The 21,120-nt window shown below is 41.1% G+C and overlaps 1 protein-coding gene and 1 long non-coding RNA gene across 2 annotated transcripts in view; one reads left to right on the forward strand and one right to left on the reverse strand.

Moving 5' to 3' along the window:
• Nucleotides 1-16,865, reverse strand: part of ripor3 (RIPOR family member 3) — a 57,152-nt gene extending 40,287 nt beyond the window's left edge. Inside the window, exon 1 of the mRNA XM_056399625.1 lies at nt 15,682-16,865. The gene's annotated coding sequence lies outside the window, so the exon portion shown is untranslated. The remainder of the gene's footprint in view (nt 1-15,681) is intronic.
• On the forward strand, nt 1,729-14,485 carry LOC130183887 (uncharacterized). Its single transcript, XR_008829905.1, has 3 exons — nt 1,729-2,250; nt 5,617-5,834; nt 14,357-14,485. It is a non-coding gene; the product is annotated as an uncharacterized LOC130183887 (long non-coding RNA).
• Nucleotides 16,866-21,120: the final 4,255 nt, after the last annotated feature.

A 21,120-nucleotide genomic window follows, 5' to 3' on the forward strand; every position in this document is an offset into this window, starting at 1 on the left:
AATAATAATAATAATAAACAAGTCTGAGGAAAGGACTGATGCTTGAAACAATTTTAAGTAAGTTTTTACCTTTACTATTTTTCAGCAGTTTGTTTGTCTCCTAAATCATCAACCTGAAACATGAAGCCATCACTGAAGTGCTAAAACCTGCAGTTCCTCTAACGACCACTAGAGTCTGGCTCCAACAGTGAGTCAGTCTCCATAGACTCCCATGTTAAAATGTCCAACTTTACAGCAGAAATAAACATGTTTACAGCCTGGTACAAAAACTGTTTTGATCTCTAGAGCTAATTTCCTCCTTCATGACACCTGTTTATATAACTCACCTGTTTACATTTTATTAAGGACTAAAGTTATGGAGAATTGAGGGCGTGGCCTCTTTGAGTGACAGGTGGGTGAGAGTATACTTGCACTGAAGTCTCAGCTCCACACATGCCTCTCCTCTTTGACCATTTTCAGATTAGCTAAGAGTTAGGAGTGGAGTCAGGCGCTGCCAAGATGGCAATGATGGAGCAGCTCACTCTGAGCTTCAAACCCACTCTTAAGTGACGACACGGGGGCTACATCCATCTTAATTTACAGTCTGTGGTTTCTCATGAAGCACAGGAAGCTGTGCAGTTTACATCGCTGGTTAGTTTGGAGTAAACAGGAGAACAGGCTTGTTGGTCTGAACAGAAATCTCACAGTGTCTGACTGAGGAAACGGTTCAGGAACGTCACAACAGTCAGTTTAAAATAAGGAACAAGGAGCAAAACAAACAGTCAGTAAAGTCTCGTCTCCATCCACCTGATGCATTACTTTCCTTTTTATTTGAACCCCGGTTGTTCTATAAGACACCCACCTTTTTAAACCTAATTTACAACTATTTACGTATGTAAATGTAATAAGCTTAAAACAGATGAACTCTAAGGCCAAAATGCATTTATGAGACCTCATTTGAAAGGTAACATACTCTAGTTTCTGAAAATGTGCTTATTCTGCATGTGACTACAACCCAAGTTAAACTACATCAGCTCATGCATGGTATTTATTTGTTGTTGTATTTTTCAGTTCTCCCTGTAAAAAACAAGTCTGTTTACTTTAGTAGGCTTTTATAATACACCTTTTCACTGGCACCCACAACCCTCTCTAAAAGGAAAACTGGGAGAAATGTGCTTTAACTCTTTAATATGAAATAATAGAAAATATACTGAAGCGTTTTGATGTCTACGAAACAGCTGATATCCACTCTCAACTGTTTCCACACCTCTCACATCCTATTGGCCGTGCCTCTGAAGTGCCCACCCCCCTTGTTTGCTCTGATTGGTCAGGGGAGACTTCCATCTACAGCTAAGGTCGATTAGAAAAACTGTGGAAAAGACCGGCTTTTTTCATTAAGTCTTAGCTTAGTTACGCTGGTTGTCTTCCCTTTGACTCCCCTGAAGTGAAATCTGGTCGCCATTTTGTAGCCAGAAAGCTAACAAACAATAGCAGACCTGCGAAAACAGCCGCAGACCCGCGAACACAACCGAAGACCCGCGAAAACAGCCGCATACCCGCGAACACAACCGCAGACCCGCGAACACAGCCGCAGACCCGCGAACACAGCCGAAGACCCGCGAACACAGCCGAAGACCCGCGAAAACAGCCGCATACCCGCGAACACAACTGCAGACCCGCGAACACAGCCGAAGACCCGCGAACACAGCCGAAGACCCGCGAAAACAGCCGCATACCCGCGAACACAACTGCAGACCCGCGAACACAGCCGAAGACCCGCGAACACAGCCGAAGACCCGCGAAAACAGCCGAAGACCCGCGAAAACAGCCAAAGACCCGCGAACACAGCCTAAGACCCGCGAACACAACCGCAGACCCGCGAAAACAGCCGCATACCCGCGAACACAACCGCAGACCCGCGAACACAGCCGCATACCCGCGAACACAGCCGAAGACCCGCGAAAACAGCCGAAGACCCGCGAACACAGCCGAAGACCCGCGAACACAACCGCATACCCGCGAACACAGCCGAAGACCCGCGAACACAACCGCAAGATGGAGCCGAATGGAGAGAGAGACAGGGAGGAGAAGTGACGGAAGAACAGCGGATACTAATCGCTTGGTCATCTGCTGTGGACTTCTCAGGACGATTTTTATAACCTGGAATATTTTTTTATAAGGAACCCTTTTGCTTTTTGTGATCTGTGGACCGTTACAGACTAAAGGAGGACAACTAAGGGAGGAATGGAGGGAGAATCGGAAGTTCAACAGGTAGGTAATCACACTCCTCTGGTAAACAATGCTGGTAGATATTAATAAATCTTATTTATGTGCTTATGGTTAGCGCAAAACGGGTTGAAATATTTGAATTCTAGAGACTCTAACTGATCTAAGGAGGTACAGCCTGTCTGTATTGACAAACTACTTCTACAGAACATGTTTATAACCCTCTAATGGATCCTTACATGGGCCAGTGGGCCGGTACAACACTGATTTCAGAATCAGTCACATCAGTCAGAGGTTCCTTAAGTCAACACAATGTACAAGATAATTAACAAGAAATTATATACAAACACACACACACACACACTGTAAGTAGGAGAAAGATAATAAGAATAAAGATCACAACCTGTTTATTTGCTAATGTGTGTGTTGCATTTGATACCCAGTGGCCCAGTAGGGAGCAAGGCCAGTGGGTTCAATCTACACACACACACACACACACACACACACACAACACACACACACACACACACACACACCTTTTTGTCAGTTTCAGTCTGTTACAGTGGCGATCTGAAGCTCCATCACAGAGCAGCAGGTACAGACTTGATCTCTGCTTTCAGCTGATTGAAGCTTGAGCTTCATGACTAATTGTTTGTTATGTAATATTCTGTAATCTCCATTATAGCTGGCACTTTGTGTTCTTTAGGAGTGGCTCAGATCCACAAACCTGATTTATACTCTATACCAACAAATTAATGTTTTGTGTCTGTGAATATTTCAGCAGTGTAGAAAGTCAGTTTAACTTTTGCCCCTTGTTTCTCGGGGCAGTCTCCCTTTGTGGGTTTTCTATTGTGGCTCAACAGCACCACATGGCTAACACAGTAAGAGCTAAGATTTGTTTTGTATCCTGCATTCGATCTTTTAAAGCGTCGATTGTGTGTGTACTCAGAAATTAGTGCTACGTATATGCAAAATATAATAACAGGCATGACAGTGAGGGTTGAATGTCAGGATGTAAAGTCTGAACTAACAACATCAACAATGGTGGAACACATGACTTTAAAGTCTGGTACGTCTCTGTTGGTAAAATTTGCATGTTTATTATTGTAACCATGAGAACCAAGGTGCAAAACTCCGCAGGGGCACTATTTCAGGAGACACCACCCCGTATCAGAGGGTTGGAACAAAAGACCTGTATAGATGTTCAGGTCGGACGAATAGTTGTTGTATCACGAAGCTTAATGCAAGATAAGGATCAAAAGAATTAGGTCTTAAAATTTGGTACCTCTCAAACAAATGCCTTTGTATCTTTGATTTGTGATTTTTGTTTCCACTAACTCAGCCAGGTGTGGGCTGCTTTAATCTGACTTAATGCTTCATTATTTCAGAGCATTAAAATAAACACCTTTAAAAATCGGACCCCTTCAACGGCAGCCAATACAAATTACCCCTGTAAGTTAATATACGTGTAATAGAACCTACAGTGAGTCCAAACAGTGGACATCTTTAACCTGTTGAAGAGAAAACGTCTCTGAGGACACGTTAGCAGACTTTGCTTACAGGTTTGATTCACTTACAGTCATCACTCAAAGCTGCTGCACTAAACCCAGGGATGTGATTATCTCAAGAAACTTGGGATTTGGGGATTCTGTACTTTATATTCAGACCTAAACTATAAAAACGACCCCCTCTCTCAACTTCCTTTAACCCCTGTGTCTGTATAATGCTGCCTTAATTTCAGCATTTCTGTCCAATGGCCAAGATATCACTTTGCATTAGTTTAGCCGGCGTCCCTTATGAAGAGAAACCTGATATCTGAAAATGAGGAGAATGCATGTATGTGCACTGCAGCACAAAGACCAGACTCCCTGTGGCTCAGCAGGATCAGGTTTGGAAGATCTGGCTCAAAACCTGCTCTACTGCAGGACTGTGGGGGTCCAGAGTTACAAATGTACGTGCAGTGTAGATAAAAACATCTGCCAAAAGTCAGTCAACGTAAACCCTTCGCATGGTCTCACATACTGCTTAATACTGCAGCTCGTTCCTCTTGTTATCAGGCCACTTGGATGAGTAATATACTGATTTATCCTCGTGTTTTCATGTTTAATAACTCACTCTGAAAGGAAGAGTCGGCCGAAAGCCTGAAACATAAATGTGAAGCTACATACTGTATATGTGAGGAGCTTTTTCCTGCTGTTTTTCCCTCCACATGATTGACTTCGCTTGGCATAATGTCGGCCATTGAAAGGACCCGGTGGTGTGAGCTCAGCCAATCTGGAATTTTCACCCAAGTGTGAAATGGAAATTCTTGTTCTGTCTCCTGAGGCCTCGAACATTTTGCTCAGACAAAATGACACTTTGCAGGGGGTGGGGTGGGGTGGGGGGGGGGGGCGTCCCGGCTCAGCGACAGCTCATAAAATCCAGCCTAAAATACAACACTTGTTATGCGTTTCACCTGAGACAAATCAGTAGTGATTTGTGGTCCAGTGTGAAGCTGGAGAAAAGAGAGTTTTCCCTTTCTCCTCAGCAGGTAGAGTGAAAACCACTTGGTTTAGAAAAGCTGTGGTTCTGACCAGGACTCTGGACTCTGCTGCATTGAAAATTGTTGAAACATGTCTGACTTCTTGGCACTTTAACACAGCAGCAGTGATCCAGCAGCACAATGAGAAACTCCCGCTGGATGTGAACAGTGAAGTGGTTCTCTGTGTTATTCTATGTTATATGTTTTATATCGCAGGGCCATAGTTGAAATGAATCATATTCTTATGCGAAATTTCTTTTTTTGTGTGTTTTATGAGTCAGATTCACCAGTCATTTTGGTAGAAGCTACAATTTACAGATGTTCCATAAACATCTCACATGCATTATTTCGGTAGATGCTACAATTTACAAATGTCCCCCTAATTCCTCACATGCAGACTTTTGGCAGATGCTACAATTACAGATGTGCCCTAAACGCCTCAAATCCAGATTCTTGATGATGTTTGCTGTAGCTAGTGTCTATCGTTAGTCTGCATGTGAGGTGTTCAGGGAACATCTGAAAACTGTAGGTGTTGGAAAAATTGTGATACTTTATGATAAACATAACCATCTTAAAGGGAAACTGTATTATCCTGAATAGAACTTTTTATTATTGTGTTTACTTTTAAGACAGGAGTTGTCAGAGAGGAGCGAAGTGACCTTCGCTGTTCCTCCTAGCCACTACACCCAAACATTAGCTATGATAAGGCATGAATCGAGTCTCTATTGTGTCTGTCTCATTTCAGCAAAAATGTGAGGTCACTCTCATATATTCTGTGTATAAATTCTGTGTGAATCTTGCATTCTTTGAACATTTGCACTGCAAGCTCTTGTGTGTAACTTGTTCCCTTGCTGCAAGAAATAAATATCCTACTCTTGTGAATTTTTCAGACGGTGTTCCTTCACAACTTGGTCCTTCGAGCCGGATCTCAACAACCTCTCCTACTGTCCAGAACAGGACCTGAAACGTGCACGGGGGAGTCTGGGACTCCTGAACTAAAGCCCTCCAGCATAGAAAATTGCTGTTAAAAAGAGGCCAGGATCTACTGGACTGTGGGAAGGTGACGAGATCCACAAACAGAGAGAAACCAGGACGTCTGAATTATAAGGTAGGAAAGTCAAGTAATGACTATAACATAGTTAAAATTGTGTTGTGAAAAGGTCCGATTACTGAAATGGTCCTATTAGTCCAAAGTCTGTGTGAGAAGACTACAGGAATAAATAACTCTGTGCCGCACGTTAAAATTGTGAGAGAAGGCCTAAAATAGTTCAGGGAACTATGAAACAGTAAACTGGGTTTACTAATAATGATAAAAATGAAACGCATAGTCTGTGTGTGGTGGTGGTGGTGATGAGAGGAATGCCTCTGGTTGGCATCAGACGTAAACTGTGCACAATCTTCTCATTTGGATGTTGTATAATTTCCTACACCTTGTCCTTGGAGTTCAGTTCAGTTCAGGGTGTTGTGTTGTGTTGTGTTGTGTTGTGTTGTGTTGTGTTGTGTTGTGTTGTGTCAGTCTGAGACAGACACAGGGGACAACTTTATCTTTTATCAGTAGTAAACAGAGGAGAAGCTCCAGTGATCGTACAGGGGAGAGGGACACACGTGCTGCGATATGATAAAAAACATGAACACACACACACACACACACACACACACACACACACACACACACACACACACAGTATTTAGATCATCTTGGCGTGAGATGATTGGTTAGATTGTGTCTGTTGTGTGTTTCTAACATGCTCTGCTGACCTGTCAGGGATCAGAACATGGGTCTGACCTTTGACCCTAGGTGGTTGTCATTGTTTAAGGCGGAGCAGTGTGTTCTGTCAGACTGGACTCGTGGGGCCTGTAGATCAATGTGGAGCCTGGATGAACTCTCCAGAGTCTGACCTTCAGCTGAGGACTGAAGTCAGACTTACATCATGTGTTTGGCCTGTGTGTGGGGTCCTGTTTTACAAGCAATACGTGTGTGTGTGTGTGTGTGTGTGTGTGTGTAGCATGTAGCGTGTAGTGACTTTTCACATTAAGATTTGACATAAAAACTAATGGATAATTGTATTAAATTAAACACATCGTTGCAGATGTGCAGATTGCAGATTGAGTTGTTACCAGTTTCAGATCATAGTTTCATGTAAATGACGGAGTCATGTTTGAGATTGAAAGATTTAAAATCTTCATACAAGATTAAAGATTAAAAGAAGTCAAAAAATGAATATGGATTAGAAGAAATTTGGTTTTTATTCCTCCGTGCCGGCGACATTCAGCCGTATTGTTTTCAGCACATTGTTGCTGCAAAACTGCATTAAAACATTAACTTAACTTAAAATACATTAGACAGACGGATCTGTAAAGGTAAATGTAAAGTGATTGATCCTCTTCTGTATCTCAAGCAAGTGTCCCAGTTCATTTTCATAGCTTATTACCATGAATGAAAATCAGTGTGCATCCAGAAAATAGTTGGAAATATTCAGTAATGCAGTAACACAACGTTCACACAATTTGTAATTAATGAATGGTCTCGTTTTAAGAATAAATTAAGACACATTAATCCACCTACTCAGAGCTCTGGTCATTTCTTCAAGACAGATTCATTACAGCAATAAAACTCAAACTGATGCTCTGCACTGTTACTGTGATGTGAAGCACAAGTTGAGCCTTGTTCAACATTGTGCCAATTACCACAGAAAACCCTTGTTGGTTTAACAGCAGTGTGAACCACCAGTATACACACTGCTGTTAAACTTTCCTGTCACTTAAAAACATAAAAATTAGAGAAAGCGAAGAGAAAATTCTGACAAACTGCAGCAGCTTTCTGGTTTGTAAAGGACCCATTAAATCATGAAACATGTCTTATTGAACTTAAACCACCTGGGATCATTTAACTAAAACTGAGAGGAGTTACACAAGAGTAACTCGGCCAAATATGAAAACACATAGCAACACAAAGCAGTTAACAATGTCTATAACTCTGCCTGAGACTGAAGCAGCTGTCAGATCCATCTGACGCTTGTTTTCAAAACCAATATTTTAATTCAGAGGCATCCAAAGCATCACGGGATAAATTTGAGGGTTTGTGAAAAGATTAATGTGAAAAAACAAAGTCAAAATGTTGTATTTACATATTATTAAATTACACTTTGTTTTGGATACTCAGATGGTGTTTAAATGAAACCATGTGAGAAAGTTAGAGCAGCTCATACACATCCGATATGTGACTGACACACTGGTTTCATTTTTAACAACACTGATCTTCGGTAAACAGTGGAGTAAAAAAGCATAATATTTTCTGCTGAAATGTGGTGGAGTGGACGTACAGATAGATCAGCAAATACTAAAAATATATTTGTAAAATAATCATATGAAGGGATTCCTGGCGAGAAAACAGGTTTTATTGTGAAATAATAACGAGGCCCCAACAACGTTCATACTCACAAAAAAGTTATCTACCATTTAATTGAAGCCACTCTCCTCACTTTTAACTCTTTAATTGGACATGTCAGTTTGTCTTAGAGGGACAAAAGTGTTTCCCCCTGATCTGTACAAAAAATAACTATATATCTGTGGATCATAAATACAGAGCTTATATTTAGGGCTTTTACTGCATTCTTGCTTTATTGGGCAGCGAACTGCAGCAGGAAATGTGTTAGAGAGCAGACAGGACCACTCAGTTAAAAAAAAAAAATCCACAATGTGCCTTGTGTGTGTGTGTGTGTGTGTGTGTGTGTGTGTGTGTGTGTGTGTCTGTGTGTCTGCGACTGCTCAGGAAGCCATAAACCTGACATTAGAATGATTTTCACACCGTTTTCACAGACTCTTAATTTGAAGGCCTAACAGTTTGGTTTAGAAACAGTTATGAATGAGGAGCTGGTTTCATCTGCAAATTAAAATGTAATGGAAAAGAAGAATTAGATTTTTGGATCCTGACCTTTAAACCTTAATGTCCGCTGCAGTATTTTAATAAGAAGTTCTGTTCGGGTTCTTGTTGTGTTTTCTGGACCTATAGGAACAGATTCCTGTCTGGATTTGAACAGGTTTCAAGATCTTTGGATCCTCTGATTGATCCAACACTAGTTCCTACTATAGCTTTGGTATATGTCGGTTTGTGGCAAGCATACACTCACCCACTTGTCACTCAAAGAGGCCACGCCCTCAAAATGTAAACAGGTGAGTTATATAAACAGGTGAGTTATATAAACAAGTGAGTTATATAAACAGGTGAGTTATATAAACAGGTGAGTTATATGAACAGGTGTCATGAAGGAGGAAATCAGCTCTAGAGACTAAAACAGTTTTTGTACCAGGCTGTAAATATGTTTATTTCTGCTGTAAAGTTGGACATTTTAACATGGGAGTCTATGGGGACTGACTCACTGTTGGAGCCAGACTCTAGTGGTCGTTAGAGGAACTGCAGCTGGCTTCATCTTTCAGCCCCATAGTTTGAAGCTTTGTTTAGAGACGATGGTTAGCGGTTATCTTTATATCTTTAGGGGCCCATGATGTGGCCGTTAAGTGTTGGGATCAGTTGCGGCGTCACATACATTTTAAAGAACTATTCTCTCAAACAAAAATCTATATTAAGAGCTGGTTACAATTAAATCTGAGGAGAGCGAAATGTGAGTGTCACCAGGACCCAGATCATGAGCTCAACGATCCAGGTTGTAGGAGTGTTTCCTGAAGACGTGGTCTCTGTTCACAGTAGCTGTGCTTTTGAATATAATGAACATGGGTGTATGAATGTGTCGTGTGATCGTCTGATGAAAGAAACAACTGTCCGGACACGTTACACTGTGCCTGGACCAGTTGATGGACCAGTCGAGCTGATTAAACCAGTAGGGGAGTGGGAGGCTTTCTTCTATTCAAGCTCCTGAGAGGCCTGATACAAAAGTCTCTTTATGTATCCTAATAAAATAAAGGACTGTGTCTACCTTCACTCCCACTTGAAAACTAAAAACATATTTTCATTTTCACTGCAGCCGTCATGAAACAATGGAAACGTTTCCTTCCAAAATCCTGATTTCCAACATTTGCAGAAGAACTCACTCCTACTCTTGAACGTATCATTTTTCTTGTTGACGTAAAGGAGATTTTACAGCTGAGAATCAGAAGAATCATCTGTTTTTTAAATCCTGAACATCATCCAGGGCTGTGATTGTGTTTGAATCATCTCACCATTATCTGTCAATCAATCAATCAATCAATCAATCAATCAATCAATCAATCAATCAATCAATCAATCAATCAATCAGTCAATCAATCAGTCAATCAATCAATCAATCAATCAATCAAGGATGTTTCAGTCGCTCACCTTTCCTTTGTCAGTGTTGGGAATTTCTTAAAAGAATAGTTTGACATTTATTTGTTGCAGTTAAATGACGAAGTCGACAGAAATTTGAAGCTACAACCAAGAGCTGGTTAGTTTAGCTTAGCTTAGCTTAGCTTAGCATAAAGACTGAGAACGGGCAAACAGCTAGCCCGGCTCTGTCCAGAGCAGAAGATCTAAATCTCTCCAGTTAACATGTTATATCAGAAAGTGACGTTAAAAAATGGTTTGTTTTGGTTTTATGGAGGATATGAACCGGGAAAACCTCCATAAAACAAGTTGTTGTATTTACATTGTGTGAGATTAAATTCTGGTAGTTACCATGAAAAAAAGTTATAAAAAAGTTTAAATTTTATGTTCATGAATCAAAACTCTTATTACTATTAATGTTCTATTAATTTGCTTTGGTCAACACATAAAAAAGGACATTTGTTGTATATCTTCTCATGGATCAACACTTCAAATAAAACACAGGAAAAGAGGGAGAATGAAACCTTTAAAATATACAAACACGTTAATAAATCATGCAATTGATTTAACACTAAGGGCCGCTTGGATTTAATAAGGTCAATATCGTTTTTAAAATATTCATATTGCATATTGTTTTATGCATAGATAGTATTTCTAATTTATCTTATTTATTTTAGATTCTGTTTCTATTCTTATTTTATTTCTTATCACATTTTCCTCTTGTGCTGCTTCTCTTTTGTGCTGCTGTATCAAATTTGAATTTCCTCTACGGCAGATCAATAAATGTCCATCTCATCTTCTCTTATCTTATGGTTTTATTTATCTTGCACTGAGATATGCGAATATAATTATGATTTTTAACATAACTTTGTGGTCTTTTAAATCTGTTTCACAGGACTTAAAGTGCAGATATCATCCAATTAAAATCGGTTCTTTGTTTCCTTCTGTTGCACCAAAGGCAGCAGCTGCATTAGAAGCAAAATATACAATATAATGTTAAAATCAAAAGCAGGAATTACTTATTCTCAATTCTTGCATTGAACCAGATTCAGACGTGTTCATCTCACAGCAGAGGGCAAGAAACTGAGGTGTCACTGCCTTGGAGAAAATCTACACTTTTACAGAACAATCTGCGGATTGCGTCGACCACCTCTAATCACAACAGTAGCAGTTTTTCCAGGAGTTAAACGGGGGCTCGTCGCAGATTCAGAGATCTTCCTTTTGGCTGAACCTGCTTTATCGTGTCTGGAAAGAACTGAACATGTCGCTGAGCTGCAGTTAATCAGGCGCAGCGCGGTCCTGCCATCGCATCTGCTCCTCTGGATCACCGCCCTGAATCCGCACTTGATGTTATTTGTTAGCAAATGATGCAGCTTTATGATGCTTTCTTCTTGCCAGAGCTAAACACGTGAAATGATCCCGTCTAGTGAAAGGAGATCCAGAAAGTCCAGGTCTGGAGCAGCAGGACTCGATTTCATCCTGATGCGGATTCTTCTCTCAGTCCATCATTTCTCCAGAGGCTTCGTGGACCTGCAGGTCACAGATCGGCTCGCTGCGCGTCTCTGCTCGCATGAGTGTATGTTGGATGATGTCATGTGACTAATTGGAAGCATAGGTGTATGTAATGTGTGTGTGTGTGTGTGTGTGTGTGTGTTTAAGGATAATAAATGGGGTGGAAGGCATCAGGGAACAGAGCTGCTTTGTTGACAGGATGAGCTTGTTGCTATAAATCACTGAGGCTGTAAATCTGAGCACACACACACACACACACACACACACACACGCACACGCACACGCACACACACACAGAGTCAGATTAGTGCATGTAGCACACCTTTTCAAGAATGACCCTGCCTGAATGCACCTTACAGCTATTTAACTGTCAGCTATAAAGCAACGTCTTCTCCCGCTAAATTCAAGTCAGTGTTGTGAGATTGTTAACTTGATAAGTTGCATCTAAAGTCCTGACCTCTGTGTTGAACTACCAGCTCAGTGTAATGTTCAGAATAATGACATTAATGCTTCTGCTCCTTTAAATTAAGCAGCTCCTGTTAAACCTGTAGCGTGGAAAAACATCTCAGGACAAACAAAATGTCTGTTTTCCACCTTCCACTCCGTCAGCATCAGTCAGTTTCATCTCTCTTCACCCTCTGACGCCGTTATGACAAAAACAGAAATCGACTAAACTCCAGTGCAGAGCCGACAACAGGCTGAGAGTCTTCTCAGCGGGGCTCCTGTTTGTTTACAATAATTATGCTAATGTGTCTGAATTAATGAGGTGGGGATGTTGTTGATGTAAAACATGTAGCACCACTAATTAGACCACCAAGACCATTTTACAACTGGACACTGTTTTCCTCAACACACACACACACACACACACGTCCTGTAGCTGAGTTCAAATCAATTCACTCAAAGTTTTATAATCTGTAACTTTTTAAAATGTCTAAAAACATCTAGATCTATGTTCTGTATGTTGTGGAGTTACATTTTCCCAAATGTTTCTATCAATTCTCAAACCAGAGAAATCTGATCTTAATCATGGTAACGCTCCATTTCTTTGGTCACATGTCAATGACATCATATCCTCTATGTGCATGCATCAGCATGGGGGTGTCAAAATTGACTTTGATCCAGTTTTTAAGTCAAATTTTTAAAGATATACTTTTTACACCTTTTTTCAACTATATATTTGAACCAAATGAAGGATTTTAGTCATCGGACGTCTGGATCTGAAGTTATCATAGAAACAAGCGGAGGAAATATTGGTTAGCTCAGCTCCAAGACGTCCTGTGTTCGCCGAAGAGAGTTGGCGAATCGCTGAACCACTGACACTGAAGGAATCCAAACCAGGAGAAGCTGACGGCAACTCCCATGATCCCACGCATGATCATGCCATCACCCAACGCCGTATTTAGTTATTGTTTTGATTGAGAGCCCCCTAACGGCAGAAGTTACAGACTGTGCCTTTTAAATCCACCATTATATATTATATACATTACATTATAGAATAGAAAGACCAGAGCTAAAGAGATTAGATGGATTACAGTTGCAGTATAGAGTGTATACAGAACAAAAAGAGACTTAACCACCGTTCAAAAGCACTTACACACTTCATTAAAGTGTAAAAAATATGTCCTCTCTGTGGTGTTGAAACACACACACACACATACACACACACACACACACACAGCAACAGTCAGCGTGTGTCACACTGACAATAAAACCATAAATACTACAACACGGAACATCTGCACGCTTCATTAGACCACAAAGACAGTGCCATTAATCTCACAATGGCCACAATCGTTTCTAATGTTTCGGCATCTTCTTTGCCGGCGGAGCCATTGTGGAGCCGTCTGAACCAGTTACTGAGAGACCGGATTCACACCCGGCTGAACAACAGAGGCGGCTCCCCCAGCTCTCTTATTGTTAGCGAGTGTCTCGATCCGCTCGCACAAACACGTTCCTCGGGGAAAAAACGTGTTCGCATGTAATTCAACCACAATTGAAGCAGTGACCTCCCACTGAGTCCACAATGACCCACGAAGCCAAACCATGAACTCAGGGAACCTTGAACTGCAGCAGGACTGGGCAACTAAAAGGATCGATGGTGGGAGAGAAAAGAGAGAGAGACAGAAAGAAACTGAGGAGGGGGAGGCAGAGAGAGAGAGAGGGGTGAGGGTGAGCGAGCAGCAGACCCTGACCCGGCTTGTTGTGTTGATGTTTTCTCTGGCAGCTCGACAGTTTGAGCTGCACTCACTCAGGGGTTCATGAGAAACTGATGCTCACGTGGCTCCGAGAGCAAAACCGAGTGGCAGGCATTGGGGGGGGGGGCAAAAACGATGAAGAAGAGGAGACGATGAAGGAGAGATGAGACAGGATAGGACACAAAAGAGCAGAAGAGAAGAGGTTTCTGTTTTTACTGCAGGACAAAGACATCAGAGAGTGAATCCCTGACCAGCAGCACAGTGTGTGATCGTGATGTGACCACGCATCTAAAATAATCCAATCTGACTAAACCTGAAACTGAAACTAAAAGGAAACATGTCTACAAGTCAAAAAAGCTCCAACATGGAAGAAAAGCCTCCAGGATGCAGGGTCATGTATGATTACTGATTAGTTGTTTGTAAATGTGGGTTTTGGAGTAATCAGGTTATAGCAGTGCAGATCTCTTGACTTCCTCCTCTAAGATGGATTTCTCCAAACAGTGAAGACAAACCAGAAACAATCTCATTATCACCTGACCTCCACATCCACCTGTTCACCTGCTCCCTATCCCCTCATCAACACAGTTAACTTTGCTTTTATTTTACCTGTTTGTCTTTTAGTTCCTTCACCTGTCTGACTGAGCCGCTGCTATGATGATGAGTGATGTCATATGGAAGAGACGGACACACCTACAGCCTCCACCTGATCTCAGAATGACCTCCGTGACCCAGTCTCAACACAAAGGGCAAAGGTAACATCTATTTTAAGAATTTTGTGTATTTTTCCAATTCTTTGCCTCCGAATCTTCTTTCAACACTTCAGCACTTTAGTTAAACTTAGAGTTAAAACATTAGAGTGTCAGTAAGTGAGTGAACAGCTGATGGAAGCTGTACAACTGAACCACAGTGAACTGAGTTCAGAGTTTCTACGAGCGGATTCGTGTCGCTGACGTTCGTCTGTGGAGATGAAAATTCAGCTCTGAAAATAAACCGAAACAAGAAAAAAACTTTTTTATTGCTGCTCAGCAAAACAACATGGATCAGGACAGATGTGTTACTGATGCAGCCACAGAACAACAACATCCAGCTGGAGGTGATTTTACTTTTAGCCAAGAGGATACCTGCAGCGTTAGAGTTTATCCTCAGCACTTCCTCTGGAGGCTGAAGCAGTTCCCAACATGCATCTGCAGCAGCAGTGTGAAGACAGTCAAAGTCATATTAAATATGAAACTGTTCCCTATATTGCAGCAAAATGTGGTTTTTCTACCACATAACTCCCCACTTTGATCTCTCTGGCCTAAGTCGAGGTTAAAGCCCAACTCCCAAAGTGAATACTGAAAAACTTCCAGTCCGATCAGTCCTGTGGAGGGTTCGACTGCGACCCTAAATCACCACTGGTGCTGGTCAAATCCTGCCTGGGTTCAGCACCCGGACTGTCAAAGCTGTGGAGGTCCCCTCTTGGTCAGAGTTGCAGCAAGTTCCCTCTCTTAGTTTTGCAGTTATATCATAAAAGAAAACCTTAAATGAAAACACTGTATTTCTTCTCTGTTTCTTCACAATGACAACAGATAGTGGTCCAGTGGTCTCACCTGTGTCTGTGAACCCGACTCAAACTGCATTTTTCCAAACTCAGCCGCTCCATTAACATCACGAGTTAAACAGTGTGTTTCTTCCTAAACGACACGGCAACCAGTCAAACTACTAACTCCAGTTTTAATCCACTGATATAAACAGCTAACACGAGTAGAGACTGCTCACTTGCTCTGTCTTTAACAGTTTAATCCGTTTCCTAAAACAGCTTTCAAGAAGAATCTCCTTCATTTTAATAAAAGTTTAGTCAGTTTGTCTCAGAACAAGTCAAGACATTACATCTCCTCTTTAAATCTGAATTAAATAATAAAACCCTAAACGATCCATTAGAGCCATTAAAAGCAGATTAAACTCACCTGACTGGATGAAGAACTGGTTTATTCCCAACTGTCACTCCGACAGCCGACGAGTCATATCCAACACTGCTGGGGAGCTCCTTCGCTTCCTATATACGTGTGTGTGTGTGTGTGTGTGTGTGTGTGTGTGTGTGTGTGTGTGTGTGTGTGTGTGTGTGTGTGTGTCAGTGGGTTTGGCAGCAGTCTGCTCGGTCCTGATAGCGTTCAGTCTTGCAGCAGCAGCTCGAGAGGGTTTCACAACGACGTCAGAAAAAAATGGAAATTAAGTTCCCCCCGTTTTCTTCTTCTTCTTCTTCTCTTTTCTTTCTCTGCTCTTCCTCACTCCTCCTCATATCCTGCTCTCTCTTCCTCTGTCACACACTTTACTTTCCAGCTCTCCTCTCCCTCTTCTCCTCTCTCTCTCCCCCTCAGCTTCTTCTCCACTCCCTCCTCTCTGTTTCTCTCCTCCTCTCTCTTTCAGCTCTTCCCACTCTGACAATCTGCTTTTTTCTCTTTGTCAACTTCAATTAAAGCGTTCAAGCCTTTTTCTGTCTCTTCATCTCTTCTTTCTCTGTTGCTGCTCCTCTTTCTGTCTTGATTTCTGCTCTGTCACTACGCTGTCTTCTTTCTTTCTAACCTTTTCTCTCTTTCTCCTTCAACATTTTCAGCATTTGTCATTAACTAACTCTTCCTCATAACCCCTCTCCTCCTCCTCCTCCTCCTCTTTCATAGTTTTTCTGTCATCTCTAACATGTCGTTTTCCTTCGTTCTCTCTTGTTCCCTGCCATATCTTCTCTATGCTTTCCCTTTCTCATCTCAAAAACTAGTCTTTCTTTCTTTCTTTCTTTCTTTCTTTCTGTCTTTCTTTCTTTCTGTCTGCTCTTCCTCGGGGATCCTCTTTTTCCCAACAGCTACTTTAAAGCCTCCTCTCCTCTCCTCTCCTCTTTCCTTTTCTGAATTTCTCTCTGTTGTTTCTTTTTCTTTTTAGTTCAGTTGTAACAGAAAATGTTTCTGAAGCCCTCCTCCTCCTCCTCCTCCTCCTCCTCCTCTCTCTTATTCCTCCCCTCCCCCCCCTCTCCACTTGGTGAGTATCATGTTTTGGCTTTAAACTAAAGCACTTGGCTCCGGCACAGAGACATACATCAGTGACTCTGCTGCTTTATGTCCCGACTGATGGACGTGCATCTGTGAAAATAAACACTTCCCCCCTGAAAACAGACTCATCACATCTGTGAGTTTGGGAAAGTTTATTAGTGATGCACAAGAGAGCGAGTGAACGTCTGAATCCAGCGAATGAAAGGCAGGAAAAGATTTTTTTTAAAATTCAAGTTATAGTTTGTGGCGGTGAAGTTTACTGTGAAACACAAAGGTTTAAATACGTAGATATTAAGTCACAATATTCCTGCAGCTTAGTGCTTTTTGTCTTTGTGTTTCTTCTGTGTTTTAATATTTTAAAGAAGTAAACATGCAAATAGTTTTGGTTTTGTTTGCCCAGGTTTTCAGATGTTCGTCCTTGTCGTGGTTATTTTTTCCTACTGATCCTCCACATCCAAACTAATCCAGGCCCCACAGAAAGACGTTTAAGAGATAAAGCACTATTTAAATGAAGCTGAAACCCAATACTTACATTTAAAAGTGTAATCCTCAGGCTCTTTCTCTGTGGTGTTTGCTGCCATATTATTTTCATTATCACCGCGCACTGAATCTTGGGTTAGGTTGGGCCAGGAAAAGACAGATGCATTTGAAGGTACAGTACTTTCGAAATGGGACAGCCTAGTCGCGCCACTGTTACGCCATCGGTCTTCGACTGCAGCCTCCGAAAGATGCGGGCCCTGAATCTGGACACATCTTATGTCTTTTACTGCACATCTCCTGTGGATATCTGAAATGTAAAGATTAGCATGATACATAGAAGTGTTTTCTGACAGGACAATGTCTGTCTTTCCCTGATCTTAGACAACATTATTAAGATGGGCACAACAGCTTGGAAAATAATGATTTAGGTTAAAATAATGTCTTGGTTAAGATTCAGGGACCTTTATTGTCACGGTTACACTGATAACCACTAGGTCGATTATGGTCATGGTTAAAAGAAAAAACTGTTGACTTATAATGGGAAGAAACAGCGGTCTGCTGTGTTCAAATCTGACCCACCTGGAGGTCAGGATGGGCGTCTGTGTTCCCCCCGCAGACCAAAGCATTGCTGAAACGACTGTCGCTGTTGTTTGTCCTTTTCTTTAAATTCACCATCTTATGTAAAGCTGAAACCAAGACCATCACATTCTTTCTTTGTTGTGATGTGAGTGTTATTCTGTCATGATCGTGCCCACATCACAGATTCACAGACAATTCTCAGGCAAAAATGCACATAAAGCACAGAGTCGTTAAAAGCGGCTCCATCCAGAGGCTTTCCCATGATGCCCTGTGAAAAACAACTGACGCTGACTGAAGTCATTGAACTTGTAATTAAGCTCAAAGTTGTCGCGTTTGTGAAGTTGTCCAGATCAGCCTGCCGTGGGGACGTTGACACAGGGTTCATGTGAACTCAGGCGATGTGTGAGCCGTCCTGTAAAGAGGTGAAGTCGTGTTTGAGATCCTTTTGTTTGGTTTGTTTTCTTGAAGTTTTTTTGGTAATTATCGGGCTCATTTGTCAAGTTGCATGTAGTATGTTGTCTGTACATTACATCAATATGTGATTGGTGAACATGTTCCAAAGCTGTGGGCAGTCATTTGTAGTCCCCACTGCTCTGGAAACATGGCTGAAGGGATTAGCTAGCGTTTTTTCTTGTTGAATGAAGCTCATCTTTTTCTCATTTGTTATCACTATCATTGAATTTCTTTGTTTTGTTTTGGAAGAGTGTGTCGCTTGTGTGCATATGTACCTACATATTGATTGCAGAAGATCAAGAAATTACACTTGCAAAGACTTAAAGGAGGTATTTGTAAGTTTTTGCTATTGCTACATAGCCGACGTTAGCATTAGCAGCTGTTTACTTACCAGTGTAGAAGAAACGTTCGGAGTTCAGCATCAAACTTTATTCCTTTACTCACCAACAGCTGTCTCCAGAGGTGGAAAACAACCCTTTTGTTTTGCTTCTATTTCTATCACAATTTTCTTCTACTGAAGTTAGTATGCTAGCCAGCTAGCTCCAGCCTGGTTGACCCATCTCGTCACTTTCCGATACCGAGTCACTGTAGCATCCTGAAGAGGACGAGTGTTCAGAGGACGTAATAGCAAAACTTACAAGTAGCTTCTTTAAAACCTGGTTAGGATCTATGACAGTGAACATTTGGTTGGCTTGTTTTTGTGTCCAGTCATGTAGTTTGCAAACAGATGCTACTGTAAAAGAAAATCATATTAATTATCTGCAATTGTCTTCGGCTATCAGATATGAAAACATCACACTCTTTAAACCTTTGTGGAGGCAAACCGTGAGTTCTTGAACATCAGAGTTTTCTTGGTTAAAATCTACAGGTAGAAAATCTAAAAGGTTATGGTAATGCTTCGGAAAATGGTCTGTAAATAATGTAAATATACATGATACATCATCATGCAAAGCTCGACTCTTGATGCTTTAATAAACTGACATTTAGGCTCTCTCATGATTCTGTTAGTTCTGGTTAACTGGATCATTTTGTCAATCAGCTGCCAGTGTTTGATATACATGTACGACACACACACACCCACAAACACACCCACAAACACACCCACACGGTTTAAAATACATAAATATTTCTGTCATACTTTATAGATCTTTTCATATCTTATATTAGTAACACACACTTACACAAATGCACATACCATACACACCCACACACACACCATGAGTTGGCTGGTAGCATAGAAATATACACCGACATTTACTTCAGCTGGCACATTCATTTCATAAGCACACACACACACACACACACACACACACACACACACAAATACATACAAACACATGGCAGGCAGCGATAAGGAGGAAGAGATGTGTGCTTCCTGTGTATCTGGAGGCCTCTGCACCTCCACTCCCTCATCAAACACTCACTGTAACAGCTGACTGTGCATATGTGTGCGGGGTTTTATTTCTATCTTTGTGAGGACTCAATGGAGTTTATTCAAGGACTTAAAAAAGTGTTTGAAAGTGGAAGTGAAGTTAGAAATTAGAATATAGTTTAGGGACAGGTCAGAGTTTTGGTTTCAGCTGCTGTTCCAACATGGAAATCTGTGATGTTAAAGGTCCTATACAGTGTAAAGGTCTGTGTCCATGTGTAGTGTGATTATAGATCAGCTCTAGCTTCTATATTAATACTGTGAAAGTATCAAAGCCTCAGTCCACAGAGAAATGCACACAGCCTGTATTCAGAAACTGAGCCTTAAAACCAGCCGTCAGGACTTCTGGAACTTTGTGATGAAGAAGAAGAAAATATGGAACTTTAAATTTTAACAATCAAATGGAAATGATCCTCACTGTAGAAGTTTTTCACAAAAACCTGAGACATAACTTAATCATCAAAATAATCTTTTCACAATATAGTAATGTTTTTTGTCCACACTATTCATTCTATTAATTATTACATTATTATTGTTATGAGACAACAGTAAGTATAAATTGGTTTACAGTTTAGTAAAGAGCAGAATGATATAGATTACTGCTGTAGGAAACAGACAGTACACCTTCAGTTCACCTAAAGCTTTTTAGAGCTAGAGCTTTTTGGTTCTGAGATATATGAATGTCTGAAGGCTGATTAATAAATAGGTTTTAATACAAGGTTGTTGGCTCCTCTCTCCGTCTTTATCTTCAGCACCTTCTCAAAAACAATGCAGCATATGACAGGGATTAAGTTTTAATGCTCCGTGCTGTGTTTTAATCTCTGCTCTTGTTTCCTGTCTTTAGACTCTGGAGTTGTTAAATTGAACTGAAAAGACAGAGAGCTCCTCTACTATTGTAGCATGATGCCCTCTGCTGTTACCATCATGCTACTAAGTGAAGAATATTTGCTCCTTTTATACCAAAAGTTTTTCATGTCAAGGACCTCGGGTGGACACACGATGAATCACAGACTCTTTTAAAAACATAATGTCTGGTGCACAACATCCTGACTTTCCATCTGTCATTATTGAGCATAACAGAATCCAGCATGACAAAAATGTCCAAATTTCATATTGCAGTGCAGAAGGTGCAGAGCAACTGTGCAATGCAAGTGTTAATGTTATTTTATTGGATTTTTGCTGCTTTGAGAAGCTCAAACAAATACACAAAAGTCCATTGAGCTACAGCCAAAACTCAACAAATCACACTGAAACTTTTCATTTTTCAAAATCAAACACTGGATCAGAGTAAAAACACATTTCATTATTTCTCCTGTCTGTGTTTTGAGAGGTGAAATCAGTTCCTGTTTCTCTCAGCAGCTCAGTGTTCACAGATTTCACAGAGAAAGCAGCTGTTCCTTTAATCTAATTTTGCTGCTCCGGTT

This window comes from Seriola aureovittata, chromosome 2, assembly GCF_021018895.1.
Source record: "Seriola aureovittata isolate HTS-2021-v1 ecotype China chromosome 2, ASM2101889v1, whole genome shotgun sequence".
Classification (NCBI taxonomy): Eukaryota; Metazoa; Chordata; class Actinopteri; order Carangiformes; family Carangidae; genus Seriola; species Seriola aureovittata.